This window comes from Papaver somniferum, chromosome 2 (assembly GCF_003573695.1).
Source record: "Papaver somniferum cultivar HN1 chromosome 2, ASM357369v1, whole genome shotgun sequence".
Classification (NCBI taxonomy): Eukaryota; Viridiplantae; Streptophyta; class Magnoliopsida; order Ranunculales; family Papaveraceae; genus Papaver; species Papaver somniferum.
In genome coordinates, this window is record NC_039359.1 from 50,163,426 (window position 1) to 50,175,196 (window position 11,771).

At 33.4% G+C, this 11,771-nt stretch overlaps 2 long non-coding RNA genes across 3 annotated transcripts; both read left to right on the plus strand.

Moving 5' to 3' along the window:
- Window positions 1-459: 459 nt before the first annotated feature.
- Window positions 460-2,973, plus strand: LOC113347602. Its single transcript, XR_003359127.1, has 2 exons — window positions 460-933; window positions 2,022-2,973. It is a non-coding gene; the product is annotated as an uncharacterized LOC113347602 (long non-coding RNA).
- Window positions 2,974-4,602: 1,629 nt separating this feature from the next.
- Window positions 4,603-5,877, plus strand: LOC113353230. Of its 2 annotated transcripts, none has more exons than XR_003361167.1 (3): window positions 4,603-4,947; window positions 5,180-5,457; window positions 5,556-5,877. It is a non-coding gene; the product is annotated as an uncharacterized LOC113353230 (long non-coding RNA). The 2 variants fall into 2 exon arrangements; XR_003361166.1 differs by having other exon boundaries at window positions 5,293-5,457.
- Window positions 5,878-11,771: the final 5,894 nt, after the last annotated feature.

Here is an 11,771-nt window from a genome sequence, read left to right on the forward strand (position 1 = left end):
AAAACCTAATTTAATACTGAGAATCGAATCTTCCTTTCCTTGGCATCTTAATTTTAATTTCATACACCGTTTCGGTTCGCATTTCACATCAATTGGAAAGATCGATAAAGAAAGAAAAAGTTAATTGTCGATTTTGTGGTTGATCATAGGCATCGTTCTTTTACCACCATTATTAGATCATTAGAAGAACACAATTGTAGCAGTGGCATTAGCTACAGACGTCAGTAGTGGTACCGAAGAAAAAAACGAAAGTTAGCAGATAGTAGTGGTAGATGAATTTAGGATTAGATTCAAGAGAAAGGGAAAAAGATTGACGATGATGACAGTTACTCCCAAAAAGTAAAAATAGGGTGAGTTTTGTTCACCTAATTTTAAAAGAGTCATATAAAATCTGTTTATATGGTTGGGGTGGGATTTAAGAAAATTGGGGATGGGAAATAGATAAAACCAACTTAGAAGAGAACCATATTTGTAGGAATAAGTCTCACCCACCGATCCATAATCAACGGGAGCAGTTATTTTCTCCTTATCTTCTTCCACGCATCTCTCTTCAAGAAAATCTTCATGATTATCCCTGGTTTCATACCAAAACCGCTGCTTATCAAACTGTTGACAAAACATACGTAACTATGAATAGATATCTGTCAAGGTTATGGATGGTAGGTGTTGTGAACATCCCAAGGTATGATGTGAACATTCTGAGATTTGATGCGTAAATTGGGTAGTTGATGCTTTGAAGGTCTTGGAAGAACATCTATGTCTCTTCACCATCACCATTACAACCTTTTTCGAACAACTTTCAGGAAGATATGACTCTCCGTGTTCTTGTAACTTCGGGTATATCTCTCAAGGAGGAGTTCATTATTGAGAGAAGATTATGTATTGGTTAATTCAATCCCTGAAGCCAAAGGAGGAGTTGTCTTCAAATTGAAGGTGTGTGTTTCAATCTTCTGTTTTGTTGATCTTTTAGACTATTGGTTATTTTTAAAATCTTGTTAGAGGTGCGACATTTAATCTCTCCACCTCTGAAACAAAATTAATCAAAATTTTGAGATATCAATTGTCAATTTCTTTTGATTTGTTTATGTGATCTCTGATAAATTAAACAATAGGGGCTGGTTAAGCAACAGTCATTCATAATCAATGAATCCCTCTCCTAGTCTCTATGAGGAGATCTTGGATTCGAAAATTAAGGAATATATATAAAAGCTAATAACACCCAAAATTAAGAAAGATCTTTTAATACTTCAAATTGAATTGCACCCAAAATCTGTGTTTAAAACTTCACACCCACCGAATTCTAGTTATCAAAAGCTAATAGCAGTAGAAGTCATATGACTTTCATTTCTATGGATCTTTCTTTTGATTTGTTTGTGTGATTTCTAATAAATTCAACATTAGGTGCTGGTTAAGCAACAATCATTCATTCGTATTCAATGAATCCCTCCTCTCTTACTCCCTTTGGCAAAACCTCCTCCATCTCTCAACACCAACCACCACCCCAAAAAACTCCAACTCCTCACTACTGCCAATCAAATCATTGAAACCTCATCTTTAATTTCTAAGACAGGCATATATGTACCCCAAATATATGAGGAGATCTTCATTCTAAAATTAAGAAAGATATAAATTTAAGTCATTCAATACATCAAATTTAATTATACCCAAAATCTGTGTTTAAAACTTCACACACCCACATGATTCTAATTAGCAAAAGCTAATTATACCCAAAATCTGTGTTTAAAACTTCACACCCACATAATTCCAATTACCAAAAGCTAATACAAGTCTTCCACTCAAGCATCTAATATGCGTTTACGAGTTTACCAAAAGCTAATAGAAAGCATATAAACTGAGTATCATTATTACAGTAAAATTGCCATACTTGTCTTACTTTCTTCAACGACTTCCATTTATATCGAACCAAGCCATGGGAATATTGTGAACCACTGACTTGTGGCGTTTCACCTCATTTTTGGTTCCTCGGTATTTACAGTTCAAGTAGTTACACTTCTTTGCAGGGCGAACCTTGCTATTTCTTCTTGTAAGTACATCACCTGCAGAGAAGACAAATACGACTTGATATTTAATTATGAACGTACTAAAGAAGCTGGTAGTGACGCAGGTGAGCTCAATGCCTTGGTAGATGTTTGCATTGCTTAAGAATGGAAGAGATATTTTGGGCCCAGAAATGCAGCGGAGTAAATTGGTTAAAATTTGGTAATCTTATATTGCTACTCTGGCAAGAAGGCAAAAGAATCAAAAGAATAACATTTCTGCTTTGAAAAGTAATCAAGGGGGTTTCTGAGGAAAAACAAACTCAAGATTTGATTGCTCATTATTACTCAGTCCTTTACTCCTTTCCCAGTAATGTGCAGCCTATTGGTCCAGGTACTCTAATTCCTTAGATTATGAGTGAACAAGACTATGTGTACTGGTTTACTAGGCCTATCACTGGTGCAGAAAATTGGGATAGTGTGCAAAGCATTGGTCCATTTAAGCCTGATGGTATACAAGGAATGTTCTACATCCACAATTGGTCTGTCACTGGTCCTATTTGTGGCATGGTCAAGGAGCTTTCTACTACTGTATATCTCCAGCATGAGCTAAATAAAACATTTATCACTCTCAAGTCTTATTCCTATCATGGAAGCATTTTGGACCCATTAGTCCGCGTAACTTAAACCACAAAATAATTTCTAAAATTTTATCCTCTTGACTAAAGCCTCTTTTACCTAAGTGCAGCCCAACATCAGGAAATCTGGCAGCTCAGGCAATCATCACCTTAGAAGTCTACACAATTTTTTTTTGTTTTTGATTTCTTATGTGGTGAAACAAGAAGCATGATGCTTGGCATGATGATGTATGTAACCTACTTTTTATCCAATTTTCCTTTATTTGCAAATTTCAGTATAATACACACATGAAATGAATGAAATCTCAATATAATACCCACTTTTCATTGACTTTTTTTATTTTATTCATTAGAGCAATTTCACTATTTCAGTCGATTTTCATAGAATATTTTTTATTATTTATTACTGCAATTTCAAAATCAATATTATACAACTCACTGCAATTTATTATTCATCCAATATCAAATAATTACACACATAGAATATTTTCATGGTAAATCAATATAATACAATTTCAGTATAATTTTTTTTTTTACTTAGTTATTAATGCAATCTCAGTATAACACCCACATGGGATTCTTGTATTTTCATGGCTACATTGATTTTTCCTAGTTATTTATGAATATATACCTGTTTTTCTGATCATTAATATAGATCTAAACAAACATTCAACAAAATGTATTTATTAGTCCTCATATATTAAATATTAAATGTATTTACTTAGTTAATCATGACAGTCTTTAAACAAAAAAGCATTAAATTAAAATCAGATCTCTTTCAAAAAAAAAAAAAAAAAATCTGATAAATGATGTGTTTACCTCTAGTTTGGGTTGTAACTAGTTTCTTCCTAATCTTCTCCAATCTCCTACGATTCATCTTATCCTTGTTTTGCATTATGTTTGATTGGTCAAAAGAGGTAAACAGATCACTGGATTATACAAATTTTTCTTCAAGAACAGTGGCGGAATAAACAATAAAAACATGGATAAGAATAAGAATTTTTGTCTGTATATAAACTAGAAAGAAGTAGCAGTGATAATGTGTAGTACCGGACATGATATTAAACTGAGTCTTCCTTTGATGAACCGATAGGATCCACTGATTTTGGCCAAGCAGCTATAAGATCTCGAAACGTGGACCAATCAAATTTAAGAAATTCTATAGTGTGACGACATTTTTGGACTCTAAAATGAAAAGCCGCATCAACTGAGATGGACGGATATTAAAAACGGTCCCACCGAAACTTAAAACAATTGGAAGTAGAGCGTATATACGACCTGATTTGACTACCTACTTTCTCCTGATGGCAACGGCAGGCAGCAGATGACTATCGGCAACCAGTTTTTCACAGGAGGCAGCCGTGTTTGCTTAGCATCACGTACAACAGCCTACTACACCTTTTTTCAGCACGTGCGTTAATTCCCACATAAGACCACTTTGGCCTTCGCTTGACTCGGATCTAATGACTAGGGTACACAACTTGGTACCGTTTTCTTTCTTGTCAACATCAATTTAGCATATAGGGCTTGTACTATACGATTATTGCTAAAGAGGATGCCGGTAGTAGTACGGCGTTACCGTTGGAGTGATCCGGCAGTCAGGATTGATTTTTACCCTTTTTCCTTATATGGAGTATGAAATTGTGCCAACCCCGCTAATACAGGTGCCTTATGTGACGGAACATTGGTCTTTAGCAATTGAAGTTCTGTTGCTATAGAATTATATGTTTCGAGTACAAACCTCAAACTTAACGAACTATTTCCTAATTAGACGGGTTATTATGCACCCGACATATTAATAATATGGAAAACTCAGTCTAGGAATTACTGGTTAATCCGTCCTTGAAGAATTCGTTTAGTGTGTAGTCCACCCACCAATTAGTTTTACTCGCTGGTCCAAAAATATATTTTTTGACCAAAAAATTTATCCCCAGGTCGAAAGCACGTGCGAGTCATTTAAGGTGCATTTTGTAAATTTCCGAAATGCCCAAAATTCTCCTTTCACCCGTTTTTAATTTCTGGATCTAAGCTTTGACAGAGATTTTTATTTTTTTTTCTCTCGAATGAATCTATATGATGGAGAAAAGAAAAGGAAAAGCAAGTGATAATAAGGAAGAAGAAGAAGATCCAGTAATGGATTAGTGAAAAAAATAAGAAAAATATATAGATTCATCAAATTGGGATTTTTTCTAAACTTTTTTATCTTATTATTCATCTGGATTTCAATCTTTAATGGTGGAAAACGAAGGTTGTCTATTCAAACGATATGATTTAGTAGACTAAAGTGATGATTACCGGTCTTCCTGTTTCCGGTTAGTTGGATTTCATTTTATTTTTTTGTTAATTTGATCGATTTTTGGTTTTAATTTCTTAATGTTTTTTAGTTTTACTTCTTAGTTATCTAATGGATTTACAGTCGGCAATGAATGTAAAGATGTTAGTGAGGATAGAATATTTGCTTATAAGACTAATTCGATAATTTCAATTTTAGTTTTTTATTTTTAATATTTGTAACATTATATATGTTCATGGATATGATGCCAGTTCGTTGTTTTCATCTGTTCGTGAGGATATGCGAGACATCACAATGATTCATATTATTGCTGTTTAGGGGACATCTTAGTTCTTTATTAATTCTATTTCTGATGATTAAGTAGGAAATCCAACTCCTAATGGTGGATAGATGGAGAATTAAAATAATGATGTGAATTTTGTCTGAAAGCAAACTTAAGAATCAATTGATCTCAAGATGGCTGAGATTATCATTGAAAACATTGATGAATGTAATCAAAGAAGTTAGCAGCGAGGAAAATGTTACGCAGGTAGCACATTTCATTCAGTACCTTTCCATAGTTTGTGAAATTTTACAAAAAATGATTAGTTTCGGTTTTAATAACTTCCAATGCATGCATTTTCGTAGGTTTCTCATGAATGCATTTAATTACAAATGTGCTAGAAAATGGTTAATGGAATGGATGAAAGTTTTTTTTTGAAATCCGAGTGCAAAACATTATGTGAACCTAATATATGAAGTTAATTATGGATGAAATAAGTCTACCGCGGAAGTCATGAGGAAATGAAGCAAAGTTATAGTATGGGAAAGTCACCGGTGGTTGGAACTAAATTAGCCTACATATGAGGCTGATTTGGTGGTGGTACATAGAAATACGTACTGGGTTCCTACTTGATACATATCGATGTGTATTGTATTTTCACTTTGTACATGTCTATATGTAATGGTTTGCACTCGGGTACATGTAAGTATGTATTCGCTTGTTGTTCTTTTTTTTTTAACATTTATTGGATTCCAATTTTCTATTTTCTAGTAAATCAGTTCTTAACATATACATCCTTGTCTTGGTTATTTTCTCGGTATGTTTTGAGTAGGTTCGAAACCAAGAAGACATTCCTAAATATTATGAGACCTCCTAAAGAGTTACGAAGACATTTGGTTCTTGAGAGAGTTGTTCCGAGTTCTCCAGTAAATGAATGTATTGTTTGCCTAGAGCCAAGCAGTGGGAGAAGGATTTTACGATCCATGCAGGTATTGTTTCATTCATTTGATTTTGAAAATGCAACTAAAGGAGTTCCTCTTGACCATTTGCTTTGTGGTTTTTGTTTATGTTAATGATTTCTAATTTTGTTTCTGCAAAAGATGATTTTTCAAACTGATTTGGGTTGTAACTTGTAAGTGCAAGAAAAGAGCTTGACCCTGGTGATTATGTTAGAAGACTATGAACCTGTATTTTATTAACACTTTTGAACATCTTAAAGTGATTCAATGGTTGTTATTTGCGCTTTTAGGTTACAGTAGGTGAGCAAACCAGCTGCTCAAAATTTAGTGTTCATTACATTTTGTGGTTGGTAGGATATGCACGTTTTTGAATCGTGTACTGGCATCCAAGACGTTAGTTAACTAATTTTCACCAACTTTATGTTGTATATGATACCTATATACATCTCTTTTGATGGGTGGTATATTCTTTTTAAAATTTGTGATCATCATATCCCATTAGTAAGGCAATTTATTCAAGTCAGTATTACCAAGATGTCCCCCATCCAAACAGTGAGTCTGCAAACTATGAGAAAAGTATAAAATCCCTTTAGTATGCACTACTGGGATCATCCAATAATGAGTAAATATCAATATCTACTATTGGTATCAGAAACAAGAATGAGTATGTATTAATATGTACCTTGTAAAAACTTACTTCATATTTAAGCATACACTAGGGTTTTACCAATACATATTAATATGCACTATGAGAATCATACACAACAATGCACACATATCCCAATTTATGTATTGTTGCATACTATTAGTTCAACATCTCATAATTCATTTTTTAGTTTGCCACAGGATTGATGAGTACCGAGGAAGATACTGTTCTTCCACCCATCTGAGTCAGGCCTCAACCAGGAAGGCGAAGAATAATTGCATCAAAGTGAATGAGATAAGGGTAAAAACCATCTTAGATTTCAAATTGTGGTCTGAAAAAGCTCAAATTCAATAAAGAAACAATAACTGTAGCTATGGCCGTTAGAGATACAACAGACAAGTCATTGAGGTTAGAGAATTTGCAGGCATCAAGGATAGGAGAGACAGGAAGAATTATCTCATCAACTTGAATAGTCTGATACTCAGTACATAATGATATGAACTAAGCATGGGGTACGGGTATATCGAGTACATGAATGAAGAGATCCAGGTGCGGACACAAGACATATGGTGACATGGTGTGGTTACAGTTCTGTACCTTGTAAAAGTAGTCCTCCTTTTGAGCACATCAAAGTTTATGCACTTATTTTGAGATTTAATTCAATATTTTTTGTACCAATAATGAATTCAATGTATATTTTTGGGGAAAACACGTTTCCGAAATAAATTCAATATTTATGACTCAAATAAAATGAAGTTGAAGCTACAATCGACAAAGCCACTAGACAATGATTAAATTATATACTATTTTCACATTTTATAATATGAGTGCTTATTATTTTTTCTCGGTATGTCTAGATTGATGATAACTGGAACCAAACAATGAAGGACTTGACAATTGCTACCATTAAAACACCGTCAGAGATCCTAAAAAGGATTTCAACTATCCAAGACTCTAGCCCTTCAGATTGTAATATGGTTATTCTTAACTAGTTGTTCGTGAGCACCATTGCACCAATGTCATTAAATGGCTTGTCACTCTGAGAGATTTTTCTTAGGCTTCGGGTTCAGCAATTGTAGCAAGCATCCCGACCATTAGCAGCAGCTACAAGCCTACAACTTTCTTGGCCCCTTTTTTTTTTGACTTTCAGTTTTTTAAGTTCCTCATTAGCAACCTCACCTAGCCAACACCACCCAAAATACTGCAAATTCAAATGGAATCCAGAATATCGCAGATTCTTCTCTATTAACAGTCCTTGCAATATCATTTGTGTTTATTATGATTCTAAGGCTATAAGCGATATAAAAGGATAAAATGCTAACATTGTGTTAAAACATAGTGAACTCCGATGATAGAAATAATCTCCATAGTAATGAAACATATTATTGAGCATATCCATGTACTTATTTGTTTCTTTTTACAGTGGATGTATATTCAAACATAAACAAGCTTTCTCGTATATATCAATATGTACCACATCTACAATATGGAATGTATAAATACATACTACATGTCATTCTTGTTGGTATTCAAACATAGACTAGGCTAGGACTTTTTCCCTAAGTACATATCAATATGTACTGTAGGATTTACAGTACATAATGATATGCACTGCATCTACAAAACAATTTTCTCTTAAGTAAATACCAATATGTATTATAGGAATGTAGTGAAGACCAGACGGTTTATACGCTGCATCTACAACACTTTTTCCCTAAGTGCATATCTATATGTATTGTAAGATTATATTAATTTGCAAATGTTCTTCATGTAATACACTACAAACTTCTCATTTCATAATTGCTTTATCCCATTCGTAGTGTTTATAACAATGGTAAGTATTTAAGATTCTGATTGGATAGTTGGACTTCTGATCGTAGTGAAAGTATATGGCTCATCTACAGGTGCTTCTAGGAGGCGGAGGATATAGTAGGCAAATGCGTACTGTAAGTGACACTATCAAAAACCATCCAGTTTTTCATGGTACAACCAAATATGTACTGCAAATTTTACCAGTACATATGGATTTTTCTTTCATATCACATGCATAATCAACAAGGGTATTCATAAGAAAACAAAGTAACAACAATAAATCAACAAGTACATGGTGATATGTACTTTTTTTTTCGCAATACAGAAAAATACGTACTGGCAGTTGACACTATCAAAAACTACAGGCAAATACGTACTGGCAGTTGACACAATCAAAAACTATCCAGTTATTCACGGTACAACCAAATATCCATCAGTATTCGACAATACATATTGATATGTACCTGATGCATATGCAATCCAAGTATTGAATAATACAAATTGATATGTAGCGTTGATAAATTCTACTTATATTCAACAATACAAAACATATTGCTATGTATTGTATTAACACATACTGCATATTATTTTTTTGGTAGTCAAGGATACATATTGACATGTATTACATCAACGAATCACTTTTCCTTAAGTACATATCGATATGTTCAAGCATAAACTATGCTAGGATTTTATACAGTATATATCATCAACTAATCACTCTTTCCCTTACTACATATTTAAATGTATTCAAGCATGAACTAAGGGTTTAGCAAAAATCTGAAAACTTTTATATATCCATAACTTGAAAAAAATTGTGAAACTTTCAATATTCCACTACACATACAAAAACCCCAAATTCATAGCAGTAACTATGAAATTAGTAATTTTGTAACAAAAATTCTCAAAAAACTACGAACCTAAGAAATAAAAATTGAAGAAGATCAAAAAATTACAACAAATACATGTTAAATAGCTTCAAAATCTGTTATGCTAATTACAGTATATATTGATATGTATTGCACCAACGAATTGATGTTAATAGGAGATTGAAAACATTAATTTTTCGATTAACATCAATTTCTTCAAGAAAAACTTGAAACTGAAAAAACCCCAGTTTTGATATAAAATTGAAATTGAAAAACTTAATACATACCTTAATTATATGTAAACCCATATCATCATCAGCATCAATAAAATCTTCTTCGTTAACGTTAGTTTCTTCAAGAGTATCTGAGATTCACACGATTTTTCGAATTTTCTGTAACTTGTTTGATTTTTGATTGTCTTTTTTTTTGAATGTAGGGTTTTGATTTTCTTTTCTCTGATGAAGAAGAAGAATGAAATATCGATGAAAACAAGAAGAAAAGTGAAAACTGTTTTTTTGTACGCGTGTTTTCTTCTCTGCTTGTGACACGCGTGTTGTTAGGGTTACCTTGGTAATTTTATGCTTTTTGAAACTTTTTTGGACCAGCCAGCAAATGTTTTATCTCGCTGGACTACACATTAACCCGGGTCGGGTTTTATGGACTAAATAACAAATTTCTCAAACTCAATAGCCAAAAAGAAAAAAAAATTCAGTATGCCCGTCGAGGCAGAGCCGATGGAGTCTTGATCGTTCAACAATAACTAAGTCGCTCAGTGTTTATTATCCAACGACGATCAATCCTTTATGAAATTTCAATCTCACATATACCTCTCTACACTTATCATAATTTCATTTTGAAATATCAGGCTTTGCTTGTTAACCATGTAAATAAGCAGTTTCCTTCAAAATGCTCCAAAATTGACCGCTAACGATATAATAATCTTTAAATAATGACTAGATTCGTAGCAGATGCTATTTTTTTTAATTATTTTAACCATATTTTGGACTTGCTGTGCGTGGGGTTTTGCCCAGTTCTGTGTCAATGCAGTTTGATATGGTATGACAGAGATCTGCGACGTCCTGTCTTTATGCATTAAATAGGTGTATAAAAGATAAGAAATATGTGCGAATTTTATTTGTTTTTTCCTATTATTTTTGCAGAAAGTGTAAGATACGTGGGTTTTTTGTTCCCTTTATGTTAATTTGGAAAAGAGAGTCTTCATATGATAGGTACCCAACTACCGAATTGAAAGTGGACTTCTATAAAATTCCAAACACGATAAGACAGGTATTCTTTTTGAGTTTGTAATTTTTAAACCAATCACACATTTCCAAGCACCCTCACCAAAACTCTCATTTCACCCAAAAAAAAAAGTTTATTTCTGCCAATAAGAAGCGAGGGTTACAACGTGAGACTTTTATTTGTCTAGGCCTTTAAGCCTTTAGATTGTTACAAGGAAGCCTTCTTCTCACAAGCCATATCTATTGTTAGAACAAATTTCCCAAACTAGCACAAACAATCAAGAATTAAAATAGAAAACAGAATGAAAGTAAGTTAGCACACAAACAACACTGTTAGAGCACTGATCGGTCAAACTCGCAAGCGTTGCTATCTCAAGCTTGTTTGTCAAGTTTAGTGATCAAAACTATAAGTCTTGATTTCTAGTCTACTTATAACTATGTCACGGACTATGATAGAATGTTTAGTTGAGCTTTAGACTTCACGGCGTTCATCAATTGAAGACGAAGAACTTCTAAGAGGATCTTGTGGAACTTCATCAACAAAAGGTATGTGGAGACTGAAACTCATCTATCACTCAAAAGTCTATTTCTACTTTATCTCCTACTTGAGACAAAAGTCGTATATCGGCATAAACTTAGTATATACACATTTGATACTTCGAGCCGAGTTTAACTCACTTACATATTTCTCGAAATATGTGTTGGTAAGCTTTCGCTTTAACCAAGTTCATCTTACATTCTTGACGAAAGTAAAAAGATGATCATGTGAAAATTATTTGGTAACATCTTATATGATTTGTGTGAGACAGTCATTTGATGTAGACTCGGAATGATCATGTGAAAATCTCTCTGAAGCTAATAGTTTATGTTAGAGCACTGCTCGGTCGAACTCGCATGCGTTGCTATCTCAAACATGTTTTTCAATGTTAGTGATCAAAACTATAATTCTTGATTTCTAGCCTATTTATAAATTTCTCGGACTAGGACATAGATTATGTAGTTGAGCATAAGACTTCACGACGTTCTTCATTTGAATACGAAGAACTACTAAGGGGAG